The 19,227-nt window shown below is 41.9% G+C and overlaps 1 protein-coding gene across 1 annotated transcript in view; it reads left to right on the forward strand.

The window, feature by feature from the left end:
• ADSS1 (adenylosuccinate synthase 1) overlaps nt 1-19,227 on the forward strand; it is a 475,994-nt gene that overhangs the window by 318,876 nt on the left and 137,891 nt on the right. The window lies entirely within an intron of this gene.

Below are 19,227 nucleotides of genomic sequence, written 5' to 3' on the forward strand. Positions count from 1 at the left end.
CCAGTGTTGCATTCTCACTCATGTGCTTCTCCCTTGAGTGCTGTTTCCTCCTACAATTGACTGCTGCACACCCAGTCTTTTTTAATCTACCATTTCTTTTTTTGGTTGGAAAACAAGACAGCATATTGCTGGCCCACCCACCTTAAAAGCACTTTTGTGCTACATTTATTAATACTTTTTTTTACTTACCGATGCATCTCAAATCGATAAATAAAAAAAACACCTGAGTCATTTTGTAGGCATGCATGCGTAATAGAGCATGCATGCACATCGAACATGATGTTGGTGCTGTGCTGCTTTATCGCATTTTTTTTATCTTTTCGCTATGCTGTACAACATGGCTAAAAGGCATTGGCAAGTCCAGTAGTTCCCAAAGGCGAGACCTATTAGCTTTACCAATGCTTGTTCTAAATTGCTTGTTATGGCCTCACAATTGAGCCAGGTGATGCCTTTCTTTAATTGTTTCACCTCATTATATGTGTGTAACTTTTTTGCTAACTTCCTTGTGTTAGAAATGGGGTCTCTAGTTGGCAGAGGTAGTAGGTACCTTTGTCCAAATAGGGACCCTTGCTTCTAGTCAGAGTAAGGGGGATACACACTTTAGATAACCCCTGCTCACCCCCAGGGTAGCTTGGCCCAAGCAGACAGACTTATTCCAAAGGCAATGTGTAAAGTATGTGTACTCAAAACACACAGTAATACAGTGATCACAAATGGACACCACACCAGTTTACAAAAATAAAGTATCTTTATCTAAACTCAACAAGACCAAAATGACAAAAATCCATGTAATAAGAATACGACTTAAGGTTTCAAACAACTTGGCCCATAGAAAACTATGGATGCGTGATTTCTCTCAAAGTACCTGTAGTTCTGTAGTTGCGACCAAATTTACTTGGCCAAACAGCTGCAGAGATGGGAAGCACCGAAAAACAAAGAGATGCGTCAGTTCCTGAGACCCTGGGTAGGCAATTCAACAGTTCTTCTGCACACAGGAGAAGCAATGCGTTGAATCCATTCTGTAGGGGCAAGTGATGCATCAAATCTGAGTCAGTTCTGATCCGCAGGTGATGCGTCAGGAAAACCTGCTGTACAGGTACGATGCGTGGAAATCAGGAATGTGTCGGTGATTGGTGGGGCGGAGTTAAGTAGCGTTGTGTCGGTTTCTTCAGCTGCGATCCCTCGATGCCTCTGTTCTTGCAGCAGTGACAGGTGCTGCATCGGTTTCAGCAGCAGCTTAGCGATGCGTGGAAATTCTTCTTGCATAGCAGTGCTGTGTGGAAAAAATAGCCAGAAGAAGAGACGATAAGTCAATTTTCTTGTAGTTACGTTGCTTTTCCAGCTCTCAACAGCAGGAACAACCTCCAGGGGCCCAACACAGTCAGAGGCACACCTCATGGCAGGTCAGAACTCACAGCAAGGAAGTTCAGGGGAGCTGGGGGTGAAGTCTTTGTGTCGCTAAGATTACAGAACAGGAGGCGAGCTCTACTCAAGCCCTTGGAGATCTTCCTCAAACAGAGGAGCACAGCACAGTCCTTCTCCTTTCCTTGGCAGAAACAGTTACTGCAGTCCAACCCTAGACAGCACACAGCAAAAGGGCAGTACTCCTCCTCCAGTTTCTCCAGCTCTTTTCCTTGGCAAAGGTTCCTCTTAATTGCCGAAGTAGTTGTAGTGTAGTTCCTATTATCCCAATAGGCTCTGCGCATTGGAATAATACCTTCAATAGTATAGGCCTAGACCAGACGTTAACTAGGTCTACTACTGTCGATATTAGACTTTAAGTTTTGGGTTTGCCAGCTAGCTCAGAGTTCACTAGAAACTTTCTCGAATAGGCAAGGAGGAGTTGAACCTCCCTGGATAGACAAGAAGGGATTTAGTTTCTGACAACCATAGAACATGACAACTTTGCTCTCTCCTAATCAAGAGTGTATCTCTAGAGTCGTGTGAAAACAAAAGACGACTTATTTTACTCAGTCAGTACGTGCATTCTTAGTCCCACCAGATTGTAGAGAAAAGGAAGAGACGGGCGTGTTCAATAAAAGATGTTATTTATTAATCAGTCTCTTTTCTCATACAAGAGAAATGGATCTATATTATTGCAATACTTATGGTTAAGTAAAGTGCATACATTAAAAGCAGAAGTATAAAATAATACTGTAAAAACATTGATATGGTTTTTAAGCCATATGATGGTTTAAAATGGATAAAATAGATACATACGCATATACATTTGACTAATCGTACTCAACTGGTGTTTCTAACTACGCCTACCCCGGTGTACCTGACCTAAGCCTAATACGTGGGCGGGAATAGAAAGGTACAGTTTAAGTTAAGTTTGTTTTGCCAAGTGACTGACTAAAGAATTCTCTGCAAGGGGTTATTCAGTTCTGTACCTGGAATCTAGGATGAATGAGGGATGGTATCTCTCGTCTCTGGTCTCGATATTCCAGGCTGCCTGCGAGGGCTACCCGGAAGCGCCGGAGCTGGATTTTTCGGCAGGAGAAAGCAGCGTCTCGTTCTCAGCGCGTCAGGAAGGCGGGGCTGCGCCAGCGGGGTCTGCTCTGCTCTGGGCTTCGGCAAGTCTGGCTGCTCCGATCTCGTCACCACCGCGTGTGTTTGCATAGGGCAATATCGGTAATATTTATACCTTTAAGGTGCCGAGATTGACGTAAGGATGGACATAGATACGTCAATAAGGATGTCATACGACTTGGTCGTTAGCACATTCTTTTGCTGAAGTTCTCGGTGAAATCAAAACAATGGCCGCAGGGTTTTTCCCAGGTTGTCATAGGTTTGATTTGTTTTGAGAACTCCGTATGCCTTATCAGGGGCTGGAGGAATATCGCTTGTCTAATTAGATGGCAAGCGTTATGACCTAATCAGATAACACGTTCCTGTGCCGTAGTGTGGCTTAATCAGATAACGGTTCCTGCATCATGGGGGTTTTCTGCCTCATGGGATGGCTGCTAGTTAACTTGTTAACCAGAATAGGGTCAGGAATAGGGGGATCGATACAGAACCTATAGGAATACATCACACCCACTCCACGCTAACTATGGACATATTTACGAATCTATGCATAGTAAAACATATTGTAGAGTATAGTGTATACCTTACCACCCCAAAATACATAAATGCATTTTGAAATTATCAAATATACGGAAAAAACAGTCACATGTAATATATGCACTCAAGCTGTAGAATAATGCTAAAGTAATCACGCATATCTATACATTATCACTAATTTGTATATGAGAATTTACACATGAAATGACTCTTAATACAGAAAAAAGGTTCGAGACCATTCCATCACAGAATAAAATAATTATGAACATGCCAGCGGGCAGCTAATGTCTATAAACTATCTAAAATTAGAAATTTTAGTTCTCTAAGAATAGTTCTTACTTTAAGCAGAAGATAAGTGTCCCGAAAAATTCGAAAAATATTTTGGGGCTGCTGTAAAAAATTGCTGTCCGTGAACTGGAGGGAAAATTGTTCATGGTATTTTGCTTTTCTAGTTGAAGGCCAAATTCAGGGAACGCCGTGTGTGAGCTTGCTCAAAAGTCTCTATTTCTGCTCTGGTGAGAACATCATATCATTTAGACTGTCGAAAAAGCTGTCAACAGCTTCCTGGGAGAGTTCCACTAACTCGGAAAAAGGTGTAACCATGCATTCGTGCGCATGATTGTCTCCATTGACATTTTGATTAGTATTGCTGACAGAAGGTCGTACCTGATCAATGCTGCTTTCATCTTGAACTTCACTACCCCTTAATCGTAGTGGTGAAGCTTCCACGAATGCCGTCATCAGGATTGGTAGCCGTTGAGGGCAGCACAAAGAATGAGCCTTTATTGGACTCAACAATGTTTCTGCATCCATTGGCGCATCTGATTGTAGCGTCAGACAGGTGTCTAACACGCATTCTTCTCCGCATAGCAAGCACCTTAATACAGGTAAAACACATCGTTGCCACATTGGTCGAAATGAAAGAAACCAAGTCATGTTCAGGTCTCTAAGCCGGGATAGTCCCAGGATTTTTGATATCCGGTCCCGGTATCCAATGGCTAGGATTGTTTCTTCCCTTGTCGCAGGTGTTTTGTCTGTGACATGGTTTGCCATAACGAAATATAAGGACTAAGAATAGGATTCCTGCAATTAGTCCTAAAATGAGGGGGAGTCCGCCAAAAATCGAATGGACGAAATCTGGAAAAATACCCAGTATGGCTTTGAATGGTGTTAATGCCATCGAAAATACTGTCTTAAATACTTTTGAGACTCCACTGGTATCAGAAATATTTAAGATTTCATTCAGGATTTCTGCGAAATGTATGGGGGAATTAGTTGATAATAAGGAGCGAATCTCTGCAGTCGTCCTTGCGACTAGGAGATCATACGTTTCTTTTGATGACGTGAGCCTTGTCGGCGTCTGAAGAAGCACTGTTTTCATTCTGCTTAAAGTATCTATTCGAATAGAAGTAATTTTCAAGTTGGGCCATGCCCTTGCCTCCCTGTCTGGAAGGGAGCTGGGGAACAATAAGCGTCCACAGCACTTGACCTTCGCAGTCGTAGTTACGAGATAAGGAGTCCCGGGCATAAGACTACAACATCTGCGGTCCACAATTAGAACGTAACTCCCATTATAGAGTCTTTGAAAGAATGGTTCTATCTCTGTTGCAGGTGCGCCTAGCTGGTGACATGAAAGGTTATTTGAGTTCCCTTCACAGGCTCCATGTAAACTAATTCCATTACACAGAAGTGTACCGCTTAGTGACATCGCACAATTATTGCCACTAAGAAACACTTTCTGTCCTTTATTACTGACACATGCATGTGAATAGGGCAAGTTCCATGTTGTTTTAATGTACCCTTTTCCCAATTTTTCGTACATGCCAGCCTGTATATATTTTTGGCAGTATTGAAACCTGAAGGTTGATATTGGAACATTAATTATCCCATGTATTATCCATTCACTGACAGGTCGTTCTGACATTGTCACTGGTAATCTCTCGAGTTTCTCAATGCTCAGGATTGTATGATCAGCACCCTTTTGTGCCATACTGATTTGTTTATCAGTGAGGTTAAAGATATTGAATAGTGACGTTGTGTTGATTAAACGCCAAGGCACATAGCCTGAACGCAGATTTTGTAACGTCCAGCCAAGCTGTACAATAGAACGCAATTGGGACTGACCGTGTTGTAACAACAGTAAGTCTTGCGATATTATGTCGATTGCTGAAGAAACAATGCTGTCCAGAGAAAAAATTCTGGAGGACAGAGTCATTAACCCATTGTCCACTACAGAAAGTGATTTTTCCAAATTAATACGGTCAATTTCCCGTATACTTTCTGCTGTCTCAATTTGAGTCACCTTCCAGGCCTCGTTGTATGCTGCATATACAGAGGCTGCTATGAAACGTTTCTGACGCTGTTTGCGCGGTCCCATAATGAAATCACGCAAGTCAGCACCATCAGTAAGTGAAGTTAGGTGTTGCTTAATTTCTGCCAGTGTGGAAGTTTGTAGCCACTGAAGGCATAATTTGCCCACACTGTAGGTGGTTATTATCCCTGGGTGTTGTCTTTGGGAATATCTAGGGTCTGGCCTGGTCATTTTGAACCCCAGTGTTTTGTTCAGGAATCTGTCTCGACAGTTATTAGTATCTGTGGGCCAGATCAACCACTTTTTCCAATCAGGATGTGTTCTGTTTTGGTTTAATACATAATTTACGTCTATCTCTTCATCTGTAGAGCTATTGCTGTTCATTGTTGGTTTTGGAATAGACGGTTTATTTAAGTCTTTGATTTTGGCTAAGCCAAGACAGGTAGTTTGTTGAACAGTGTCATTTAAAAATATAATTTGTTCTGGGATCATGCAGGCTCTAAACAAAGATTCTATACCCTGTACTTGCCATTCTTTTGTACCCCAAACACTCTTTACTTCAACATTTTTGTCCCAATAATAAAAACCAAAAGTATTCATTTGTTCAAAGAATGAGTCTGAATATATCAATTTCGTGTTTGTTATCATGGTCTTTGTCCCTGTCTTATTTGACAATTTGAAATAAAATGTTTCAGCATTACTTGTGTTAAAACCTGAAAAGTATGAATATTTGTCATAAAAGGTTCTTGAGCTTCCTTTTGGAGGGGTTGCACAATGTTCCCATTGATTATAATTTAAAACATTTCTAGGTTGTGCAGATCTATGTAGAAAATGGTTACCATAGTGGTTATAACAGTACATACTATCATAATTTGTCGAACCCTGCAAATAATCATGTTTGGTAAATTTAGCAGACATCACTAAGTCAGACATCATATTATTTATACTTTCAAAGTCCCAATCATCAGCAAATGAGCTTGGTTTTACAAAGTCACTCAACGAGATCTTAATTTGGTGTGGATATTTCAGGATTTCAACCGGACCATAAATTTCGTAGTCAGTGTTGTCCCATGCTACCCCACCCGGTATAGGATTGGCATTTTAGCATATTTTCCCTCAATGAAGCGTCCCAAAGTTAGTACCATGATGAGCCAAAGTATGAGGATAAATGCACCAAAACCCACCCAAAATTCAATCCAAGGAGAAATCAGATATGTTTCTTTCAGTTGTTTCAAAAGTACTTTAACTTTATCTTTAAAGGTTTTTGTTGATGGCTGTGTTTTTGATTCAGTGAAGCCTTCAGAGGAATCATCGAAGTTTATGAAGTAGCCGGATGCAGTTCTGTCAATTGTTCCAATTGCTTCAGGATTACTGTTTCTTGCATAGTCGTTTGTTACTTCATTATAGATTGGTGTGTCTCTGCTAAATGTTTTTATTTGGGTTTTCAGAGGTCTAAGTTCCATTGCATTGTTGCATAGTCCTTGTTGTAGTTCTGTAGGCGTTTCGAATGTGATTAGCCTCTTAGATTGAACCTCTGTGTTTGTAGCAAATCTTGGTGTTCTACTACTTATTGGGAGTCCACTTGGCCTACTATTTGTTATCGGCCACATGATTGTGGTTTTACCAGGTCGATGGATACAACTCGGTTCTCCTTTTTACCAGCAAGCGGCGGTAGTACAACTGATCTTGTCCCGTTGATAGACCAGACAGGAACTGCTTTTCTGTAAGAAGGCCCAAATTCCTTCTTTACCGCGATCTTTTCTCTGACTAGATCCCCGACTTTTGGAATCCAGACAGGTCTTGCTGGGACAGGTGGTGGTTCTTCAGTGGTTGTTGGCTGCTGTTTCAACTTTATGTTGCTCAGGTCTTTTCTTGTTTCGTTTAAGTCCTGCAAAATAGCCAAACGATCTTTGATATCAAAGCTTTTTTCCTTCACCACTGAAGTCTGACTGTCGAGGTCTAAGACTAACATCCTAGTTCCAAACAACAATTCGTACGGACTGAATCCCTTCAGAGAATTTCTTGGCAGGTTATTTAGACTACGTTGGACACTTATTAGATGTTTGACCCACCCAGCTCCCGAACCTAATACCTTTGCCGTTATAGATTGCTTTATGTCACGGTTTTTTCTTTCAACAATTCCGTTCCCCTCAGGGTGAAATGGACAAGAGTACCGCAATGTAACGCCCATGCTGACCATGGCCTCCTTATAAGCTCTAGAGCTAAAAGCAGGACCATGGTCCGAATGCAGCATGCCAATTGCGTATGTGCCGATAAAGACTCGCAAATCTTTTATAACAGTTCTGGTGTCAGCCGTTCGCTGGGGCCACATCCATATGAATCTCGTGCATGAGTCCACTGCAACCAAGATATATTTATAGTTACCATCCCTTTGTAAGGGACCACAGTGGTCTAGGTAAACACAGGCTAATGGTTTATCCGAGATTAGAAGGGGCGTCTGCGCTGGACGTCTCACCGTTGATACTTTCATTCTTTGACATATTTCACATTCTAAAACATAGTTCCTTGTTTGTCTTCTCATTTGTGGCCACCAGTATCTCTGTTTTAATAATGATACTGTGGCTGAGACGCCAGCATGTATAGAAGCAAGCCCTTCGTGTGCCGCTATTATCAGTCCTAACCTATGTTCCATGTTTGGAATTGCCCTATCCCCCACTCCAGGGATTCGAGCAAAAGGAACATTGTTTGCATCAGTTATGTATGAGTATTTTACTGGAAAGCCTTTCGGGAGTGTTTCTATCGAATCCTTTTCTGTAGCGTTGACAGCCTGTAATATTTCGCTGTCTATTTTTGTTTTTGACCGTGTGATGGCAGCTACGGAAGCCGTTTGCACAGCTGCCTTCGCGGCCTCATCAGCCAATGAATTCCCTGCAACGTGAACGCCATCACGTTGATGACTCAGCGTATGTATCACGTGAGTCTTTGGTAGTTCTTTTTGTAACAGAACTATTTCTTCCCAAAGCAGTTTTTGCTTTATTGTTGCACCTGTGTCATCTTTGTAACCGTTTTGAATCCATGTCTGCAAATCGTTGTTATATGTTATATGATTTGACGCAGTAATATGAATCGGACACTATAAGTGTCGGGAATTCGCGATCCGCATTATCTAGCACCATTTTCAATGCTATTATTTCAGTCTGTTGTTCTGAATTAGTTTCTACTGAGTGTGTTTTTGTTAATAGAGGTCTTAGTGTACCTCCGCGCCACACTTCTTTTGTAATCTCACATGTGGGGTTGTATGCTTGTTCTCCCCAAACGGAGGGTTGAGCATGTCCGTCTGTATAGATTACACAAGCGTATTGTCGTAAGGGCAGAATGTCGATTGGCAGAGGGAATGTTCTTTCATATTCTAGATTTTTCAATTCCTTTAGTTCTGGATCAAAGTAGTAGTATACTTTGTCCGTTGTAATTGAATTCACCCATTGTATCCATTCCGGATTCAATGTTGTTGTTGGTAAATTACACGGTGTTGTTAATGCCTCAAAGGCTGATTCTGCTGTTCTGACTGTGATGTGTCTACCGTCCTCTTGATCTTTTTCTCTAGCTATTGCGGTTTGAACTGCATGAACAATGTTTTCTGTAATGCTGAATTTCTTTTCAGCTTCTGTGTACAAGTGTGATTTGAATGCAATTGGTACCTTTTCTCCCTCATTAGAGGTCAGGTATGTGAATCCGCATCTTCCTGGGATGACTCGAATCACAAGATTGCGTGTGTTATCACGTGTTTCTAATTTTGTTTTAATTAACATGTCTGTTTGTAAGGATCTCAGAATTTCTGTGTGTATTTGAGTCCAATTGGTTTTATTAGATCATAAAGGGGTTTGACCCTTTCTGCGTAATTTGCAATGTATGTTCTTCCGAAATTTAGGAAGCCTAGAATTGACTGTAGGTTTTTTAGTGTTCTAGGTGCTTGTAGTACGGCACATTTCTCTAGGAAATTGTCAGCCAGGCTTTTGCCTTCAATTGATAATTCATATCCTAAGAACAGGACTGTTAGATGGGCAATTCTGGATTTTTTAAAGTTGAATTTGTAACCCTCTGCTGCGAACCCAAGTATTATGGTGTTCACTCTCTTCAAGTGAGTATCCAAGTCATCATCTGTTAAGTATATGTCGTCGACATACGATAATGCTTCGTCATCATATGTTTGTAGTAATTCTGTTACTCTCGCTGAGAATACCCCTGGGCTATTCTTGTACCCCTGGGCTAACCGACAGAATTGTTTTTGAGTGCCATTTATTGAGAACGCAGACAAATATCTGCTCTCTGGTGCTATGTTTTGACAAAAGAATCCATTAGAGATGTCTAATGTTGTTTTGTATTTTTTGCGCACTATGTTATTCATTAGTGCAGCACTATGCGAGTTTTGCACTGCAAAAGTTTTGCAACATGAGTTAAGGTGTCGGTAATCCAAAACTAGACGATATGAATTGTCTGGTTTGGAGACCGGAAACAAAGGGTTGTTCATTTGTGAGGTGCAAGTTTCAATCACCCCCTGGTATTCTAATTGATCTAGGATTTCTTTTACCTGTTTTTTAGCTTCTTGCTTAATTGGGTACTGTCTTTGTGCAGTAGGTTGTGATTTTAACTGGATTTTGTGAGGAGGAGAGTCCTCATCCCATCCTACATGATTTTTATATAAAGCAGGAGCTTGAGCTACTGCCCACTTTCTTGCAAGTGTATATTTTTTATGAATTGGAATATGATTTGAGAAGGCAGGCATAATTATTTCTTCGCCATGTGGGCACTCCCTGACGAACTCTGGTGGCCAATCTTTTTCAGCTAGAAGGATGTCACAGCCCTTGGAGAGATTATCCCAAAAAAGGCCCCTTATTTTCCTAGTCTTATCCCCTTCTATACGTAAAGTTATTTCATATATTTTGTGAGGTTTGCTAACTCTGGTGTCTGCAGTTTCCACCTGAATGTATTCATTCGTGTCCACTGTCTCCAGATGATTCATAAGGACTTTGCGTGCTATGCTCACTTCTGCTGCGCTGTCTAGCATTGTCTGAGCCCATTCTCCGTTTTTCAGTTGTGTCCTCAGTATTCTCGGCATTGTTAACTACCTTGATACTGGCTACCTTCTTTTTTTGGAAATTGTAGTTTCTTTTTTAGATGAGCAGATTCCTTGTCTTTGGACTTGGCGTGCTCTTCTCTTTGTTCTGATCGTCCTCTTCTTTCCGATTTCTGCGAGGAAGTCTGAAAAGATTGAGAGGGACGTGTATCAATGTCTGGATATCTATCAGGCTTCTTTATACTATCCCTATTTCTAAGGTTATATCTTTTCCCAGAGGGGTCACTTTGGGGTGACCTGTGTCTTTGGTTCGGAGATTTTTCTCTCCGCCGAGGAGACCTTCCTCTGGAGTGGAATTTCTTTTCTTTAGGATTGGATTGTTTGTTTCCATCCCAGCTCTTTTTTTGTGATGTTGAATTATTATTAAAAAATATTTTTTCAGGACTTTCAATCAGTTGTGGTTTTACTGGTATTCCACCTAAACTATCTCTACCTAGTTCCTCATAGGATTTTTCTATAATTCTGGCAATTTCAGCTGGTTGGTCTGCTATATCTGTCTCCTTTAACCTCTGGCGGATCGCCACGTTTGCTGCTTCTCCCTTTATGTTGGCTAATAATATAGCCGAGACCTGCTTGAAGTCTTTTAGTAATTTCATACCAAGAGTTAAAGCGGGTTCTGGACCGTATTCGTCTTGAATTTGTTTTAGCACATCTGGTATTACCGAAATGGATGGAACACCGTGCGTTTTTGTGTAGATGGAAGTGGAAGCGAAGACTGTACCCCAAGTGTCACAGTCCTCCACGTGTGGTGCGATTCCCATTGGAAGACAGATAGTCAGAATTCTGTGTTTTTCTAACGGGGTGGTGTCTGGAAACACCGCCTCTATTTGGGTGATTTTTTGTGCTAACCAGAATGGTATTTGTTCCCGTTTAGCTGGTACTTTACCTAGGCAGGATTGTATGTTCTGTGGTGTAATTTTATTTGTGTTCCCCTGATGAGGGGTCAGCTGTGGAATTTTAATTGCTGGTTGAATTGTTGAAGTCCGCATCACATATTGGACTAATTGTCTATGTAATTTTATTAATTGTTTTAGCTGTGTTAAAAGCTCTGCTGCAGACATCCCATCGATGTCTGGATGGGGTGTGTATCCGGCTAGAACCGGCCACGTTGCTCCTGGTCTACCTAATGGCCCGAGCCTGGTGATGTGATTATTATGTTTTAAGGCGCCATTAAATAAGAGCAGATGCTCTTGAAATTTAAGTGGTACTTCCACCTCCTCGAAAGGAGTGTACTCATTAAGAGGTTCCTCTGTTTTGTAATAGTGGTAGACCTTTGTTACAGCATTTGCTGCTGGAAAGTGTATCCATGAATAGAATACCTCTGTCTGCCGATATTCGTGTGCCTCAATTACGAATATGACTGTGCCACCTCTAGGTGTCAGTCCATTTTCTATAAGTTTTAAAGTTATAGATTTTCTTATGTTGACCGCGATGAGTATTATATCTGGGTCAGCGTCTTGCAGTGCATTATCAGCTGCTGCGAGTTCAGTTACTATTCTAACTGCCTCTCTTTCTCCTTCAGTGTCTGACATTGTACTGTCCAGAAGGTTATTTAGTTTGTTTGCAGATCAGGTTCTTATGGAAACAAAGATTAGATGCACAATATTTTGGAACAGTGTATCCTTCAACGTTGACTAGACCAAGGACCATACATAGGAGTTTCCTCCTGCGAGGTCTGGCGGATATTACCTTTCACCCACTCCAGACGTCTTTGGCGTATTATGGGAAAAAAGGGGTCTGAGTGAAAAAGCACGACTGAGTTACTCTAAATGTCTTACGTTAGTTTTATCGCCTTATCCAAACGCGTTGGGCGCCATGTAGTGTAGTTCCTATTATCCCAATAGGCTCTGCGCATTGGAATAATACCTTCAATAGTATAGGCCTAGACCAGACGTTAACTAGGTCTACTACTGTCGATATTAGACTTAAAGTTTTGGGTTTGCCAGCTAGCTCAGAGTTCACTAGAAACTTTCTCGAATAGGCAAGGAGGAGTTGAACCTCCCTGGATAGACAAGAAGGGATTTAGTTTCTGACAACCATAGAACATGACAACTTTGCTCTCCCCTAATCAAGAGTGTATCTCTAGAGTCGTGTGAAAACAAAAGACGACTTATTTTACTCAGTCAGTACGTGCATTCTTAGTCTCACCAGATTGTAGAGAAAAGGAAGAGACGGGCGTGTTCAATAAAAGATGTTATTTATTGATCAGTCTCTTTTCTCATACAAGAGAAATGGATCGATATTATTGCAATACTTATGGTTAAGTAAAGTGCATACATTAAAAGCAGAAGTATAAAATAATACTGTAAAAACATTGATATGGTTTTTAAGCCATATGATGGTTTAAAATGGATAAAATAGATACATACACATATACATTTGACTAATCGTACTCAACTGGTGTTTCTAACTACGCCTACCCCGGTGTACCTGACCTAAGCCTAATACGTGGGCGGGAATAGAAAGTTACAGTTTAAGTTAAGTTTGTTTTGCCAAGTGACTGACTAAAGAATTCTCTGCAAGGGGTTATTCAGTTCTGTACCTGGAATCTAGGATGAATGAGGGATGGTATCTCTCGTCTCTGGTCTCGATATTCCAGGCTGCCTGCGAGGGCTACCCGGAAGCGCCGGAGCTGGATTTCTCGGCAGGAGAAAGCAGCGTCTCGTTCTCAGCGCGTCAGGAAGGCGGGGCTGCGCCAGCGGGGTCTGCTCTGCTCTGGGCTTCGGCAAGTCTGGCTGCTCCGATCTCGTCACCACCGCGTGTGTTTGCATAGGGCAATATCGGTAATATTTATACCTTTAAGGTGCCGAGATTGACGTAAGGATGGACATAGATACGTCAATAAGGATGTCATACGACTTGGTCGTTAGCACATTCTTTTGCTGAAGTTCTCGGTGAAATCAAAACAATGGCCGCAGGGTTTTTCCCAGGTTGTCATAGGTTTGATTTGTTTTGAGAACTCCGTATGCCTTATCAGGGGCTGGAGGAATATCGCTTGTCTAATTAGATGGCAAGCGTTATGACCTAATCAGATAACACGTTCCTGTGCCGTAGTGTGGCTTAATCAGATAACGGTTCCTGCATCATGGGGGTTTTCTGCCTCATGGGATGGCTGCTAGTTAACTTGTTAACCAGAATAGGGTCAGGAATAGGGGGATCGATACAGAACCTTTAGGAATACATCACATAGTCTAAAGTTCAGGGGTTTTAGGTCTAATACTTATACCCCAAAATGTCTTTGTTCTCTTTGTGCAAAGGTATTGGAGCCAAGTCCAAACCAGTTCTGTCCTCACTGGTGCAGTATGACCACAGGGGGTTGAGGCAGTATTTTGCAAGGAGAAAGGCCCTATTCAGGTACAAAGCAATCTCATCCCAATACTCTAAATTCAAGCAAGCTCAATTCAGATCAGCTCTGAGTCATCCAAGAAGGGCCAGGCACACTTCAACCCCCCCAAAACTCCCTAGTGGCTGTCTACAGTGAATGCACATCCCCAGCCAATCCAGAACCAGATGGTCAATGCAAAAACAGGCGGAGGCACACAGAATGGTTAAACAGGAACATGGCCACTTTCTAAACGTTAAAGAGCAAAAGGGGGAGTTTGGCCCAAAAGACAGTAGCCAGGTGGGGCCGAAATAAGTAGTGCACAACAGTGGACCGGGCTACTGCTTACCAGTTGAACCAATGATCACTGGAACCAATCCAACTAGATTGGATTATATATTTAACCTTTTAATATCTCATTTTATAAATATTTTTCTTTTTTCTGAAATAGTCTGATACGAGACAAACACTTATTCATTCAAGAGTGAATATACAATACAAATACAAACAACAACATGTAATATACATTTAACATTCCTACATGTGAAACAAAACAAATTTCTATACACCAATCTTAATTCACGAAAAGGGGCAACCCCTTCTAATTACATTCCTTTCATCATAGAAGGAGGATGCCCAACATTGGGAACAAAAATGAAAACAGCCAGGGTTAAATTAACTTTATAATTCCCTCTTGCTGTAAATAGCCAACATATGGCTCTTCCTCAATGTGATTCCCATATGCCCTGGGGTTTAGGTTTGCTTACCAAATAGAGTTCTATCACTTGTAAAGTCTCATCCTGAGGTATCTGCGTGTCTAATGGAGTTACATCTAACGAAACCATCCAATGTAGTTGATCTTCGAATGCAGGGCCCTCAACTTTATTAATGAAGTCAGTGGTATCTCTCACGTATGACTGGACTTCAACTAGAAATGGCTTTAGAAAAATATCTACATATTTCGCGATTGGTTCCTGCATGGAGTCACAACCGGAAACAATGGGCCTCTCCAGTGGATCAATCAAGCCAGTATTCCTTCAATGTGAGCTCAAATATTGTATTATCAATATATGTGCATTGCCATTCCTACTCACCCAGGGAAATACTGGACTCAAGCAAAGAAAATTATCTTATATTTTGCATTATTATATGAATTGACTTGTAACACATGCACTATGCAGATATAACAATCTCAGACATAGCAAAAATACATTTACTGAAAGCACCCTAGCACGAATCGGACACCCATGAAGCCATTTACAAGGGAAAAAGAGCAAATCAACAGTGCCTGTGTAACTGAAAGAGTTGTTTATTTTTATGGTTCAGTAACATTATACTTGAAACACTAGTCACAGTAGAGTCACAACACATTATCACATAGAGCTGCACATCCCTGCACACACATGAACGTCCATGCCTGTAAAACCTAGAAAACTGTTATACACCAACAGTCTGAATCCATATCTAAAACAGACCGGAAGTTGCTCGGCCTCTGACGGCTGCAAATCTGACAACCTGCCAGAAAAGCTTCACCTAATAGATGTACAACTACGCCTGTCTTGTGTGCTCATGGCATATGTGCTTATCCACGATTTCAGGAGGAGGAAGAGACTGAAACCAACACAGACGAGGAGAATCCAACAAAGGGAAATACTCTGTTCTTCTTGCACTGGGAATGTATACAGACATCACCCACCTCCTAAGATTTAGGGCTAGATGTAGGTAAATGTTATTTACCGATTCATAAATACCGAATTTTACCAATTCGGTATTTATGAATCGGTAAATATGAAGGGGGGAGATGTAGGTATTTCCAGATGTTGAAATACCGATTCGTTAATATTCGGTATTTAACGATTCGGTAAATACCGAATCGGTATTTCCTATTGATTCCTATGGGCTGTGAAGCCCATAGGAATCAATGGGAAATACTGATTCGGTAATTACCGAATCGGTAAATACCGAATTCTGCAAGGGTGCAGGGGGTGTCACTTTGACATCCTCTTGCACCCCAAATACAGGCATGTGTGCCATGTGGCACACAGACATGCCCTAAGGGCATGTCTGTCTGTCACATGGCATAGGTGTGCATGCACACATGTGCATGCACACCTAGATTCGGTATTTTACCACCCAATTGAATTGGGTGGTAAAATACCGAATTTGAAAGGCCTTTGGGACTCAGAAGAGTCCCACCTACATTTGGATTTACCGAATCGGTAAAAATACCGATTCGGTATTTTACAGAATCGGTAAATTTACCGATTCTGTAAAATGAAGGCCCCTACATGCCAATTCTTAAATACCGGTCGGTAACGGCCGAAATCGGCCGTTACCGACCGGTATTTAGGCTCCTACATCTGGCCCTTAATCACTTATCTTCTAACCATTGTTTAACACAATTGCACTCCATGAAAGAGAGATTACCTTTTGCTGTGTCTTTAAAGCGAAATCTGCTATGCCTACTCTGAAATTATGCTCAAAGGTTCCTCCAGAAAATAACCAGAGAAACACTTCATATTTCACACCCACCAGGCTGCAAGCTTGTGTGGCAGGTCACAGATGGGCATAGACAACACGTATTATGCTACCTTAAAACAACACAGCTCAGAAGCCGAGAGAGCAGCCGTGGCCCGTCCATAGTGGCTAAGGGGCCATGCCTGCTCACCTTTTGCCCATCAAGAAGAGTGTGTGTCAGGCTGAGCAAAGGTTTACCTGACAAAAACTCTTTATTTTCAGGTTAGGCAGCCAGGTGCTAGACATGCACTAAATGTGAAGGCTCTTGGCTGCCGTAGCTGAACTTTGCTGGGCCTAGGATGTCACAGCTCCTGTGGGCGTGACTTCCTTAGATCGGCAACATTCCTCGAAGCCTTCCCCCTCATGACGAGGGGGAGCATTACTAATTGCCTCAGACCAGGGCGCTTCAGATTTAAGCCATGAAGTGCCCAGGGTCAAGTGTCAATCAGTGACACCTTGTCACAGAGTCGGTTGGGGTCAGCAACTCTCACCGACCCCTTTCCACTCTGTGATGAGTAGGGGCTGCTTCATCCCCTCATTCGCTGACCTTAGGTCCCTTAGGTCCCAACCCTCCGGGGACCTCCGATGCAGAACTGCAGGTAAGTATGATTTTTTTTAATTCATGTTTTGTGCATGCATGCGTGCATGCATGTGTGTATATATGAATATTTGGTAGGGAGTGTTGTGAATGCGTGTGTGTGCTCACAAGGCAATTGACTCTGTCAACCAAACCATTGGCTTGAGGTCTGAACAGAGCCACTCTTTCATGTTTGACCCCCACACTACACAAGAATTCCTTCATTGTCCTAGAAAACAACTGCACCCCATTGTCAGACCGTAGGATTTTAGGGATACCCGCATTTATGAACACCCTCTCCAAAAATACTATGACTTTCTCTGTATGAATGGAATCAGTAGTCTCAACAACAAACCACTTGGAATCCACCATTATGTATTTACTCTGCAACCCAAGTTTGGATACCGTGCCCAAAAAATAAATAGCCACTCTCCCCAAAGGCTGTTTGGGCAGGACCACACAGCTCAGAGGAGACTGTCTTACAATTTTGTTTTATCAATATTGGCACAGCATGGCACTCCTTAACTACCCCTTCCACATCCCTGACAATTCCAGGCCACCAAAATGATTGCTGCACACGCCTTTTAGTCATATTGAGACCCGGATGCCCTTCATGTGCAGCATGGATTATTTTCCTTCTGAATTTCTCAGATGGTATAAACTGTTCCTCCTTAATAGTTTCCCATCACACACACTCAATTCCCCCTCCACATGGAGGTAGCCTTTATACCGGACATCATTAGCTTGATCCTCCTCCCAACTTTCAGACACACACTTGACCACCTATAGCAATAAATTATCTACCGACATCACCTCATCCCATTCCTCCTGCCCAAGAGCCACTTCTTCACTCCCCATCTCTTACCTTCTCAACATCTCCATCTGTCCCTAGGCCCATCTCATCCATTGACATCCTTGACAAACAATCAGCAATCACATTCTTCAATCCCTTAACGTTCTCCATTTCAAAATTATACTCGAACACAGACAACATCTACCTGGCTATCCTTGGCAGTATATTTCCCTCCAAGCCCTTGCCCCCTTCAAACAAATTAATAAGGGGCTTGTGCTCAGTATGGACTTTAAAATGTAAACCCCAGACAAAGTATCTGAAATGCTTTACTACGTAGCAATATGCCAGGACTTTTCTCTCAATAACTGAATAGGAGACTTCAGCATTCTGAAGACGCCTAGAGGCAAATCCAATAATCCTATCCTGGCCATCCTTCACCTGAGTCATAACTGCCCCAATTCCCAAATTGCTTGCATCAGTTGTTATGTACATCTTAGCCATAACGTTAAAGTGACCTAATGTAAGAGCATGAAGAATGCCATCCTTCACTTCGCTGAAAGCCTCATCAAAATTCTTATTGCATATAAAAGTTGCACCTTTTTTCATCAGCAATATTAAAGATTTCACAATCTCAGTAATTACGGCCACAAATTTTGAACAATATTCTGGTAACCTAAGAAAGGACTTAAATGTCTCCTTGTTAAGTGGTGTAGGGGCATTTTTCACCACTGAAACAATATTTTTCTTTGCCTTGATTCCATATTTGGATATTTCATGTCCCAAATATGTAACCTGTGTCCTTCTCAGTTGACATTTTTCTTTCTTTATAGTCAACCCATGACTTTCCTTTGTTTCAACACCTTATCCAACTATTCTTCATAGTCCACCCCATTTTTCCCTACAATCAACACATCATCCTGAAAACAAAGAACTTCAAGTCCCCCAAATATCTGTTGCATGATATTTTGAAAATGGCTGAGGCCAATGCTAACCCAAAAGGGGAAACATCCTTTACAATGAAACTTTTACAACGCAGTGCTTTTACAACGCAGGTTTTACAACGCATTGCACTGGGGGGCGCTCTAGGATAGGGAATAGATTTAATTTACTATCCAACACCTTCCCTAGTGTCCATGGGGACTGGAGCTGGAATAGTAAATTAAACTATTCACTATCCAGCACCCCAAAGCGCTATGCGTTGTAAAGGTTTGCGTTGTAATACTTGCGTTGTAACAGCATGCGTGGTAAAAGCATGCGTTGTAACGTCATACATCCACCCAAACGGCATACTACAATGTCGGTAGGCCCCCAGCAGTGTAACAAATGAGGTAAGATGTTTGGATTCCTAATTCAGAGCAATCTGATGATACACCGCAGATATGTCAATCACACTAAAAATGTTGCCCCCTCCCATAGCTGTCAACATTTCAGAAATGTTCGGTAAGGGTTGTCTATCCTCCCATATATTTCTGTTCAGGTCATGTCACTCCACACACAGCCAAATCTTGACCTCCTCCTTAGGCATTGCCACCACAGGGCGCCAACC

The sequence above is a fragment of the Lissotriton helveticus genome, chromosome 9 (genome assembly GCF_964261635.1).
Source record: "Lissotriton helveticus chromosome 9, aLisHel1.1, whole genome shotgun sequence".
Classification (NCBI taxonomy): domain Eukaryota; kingdom Metazoa; phylum Chordata; class Amphibia; order Caudata; family Salamandridae; genus Lissotriton; species Lissotriton helveticus.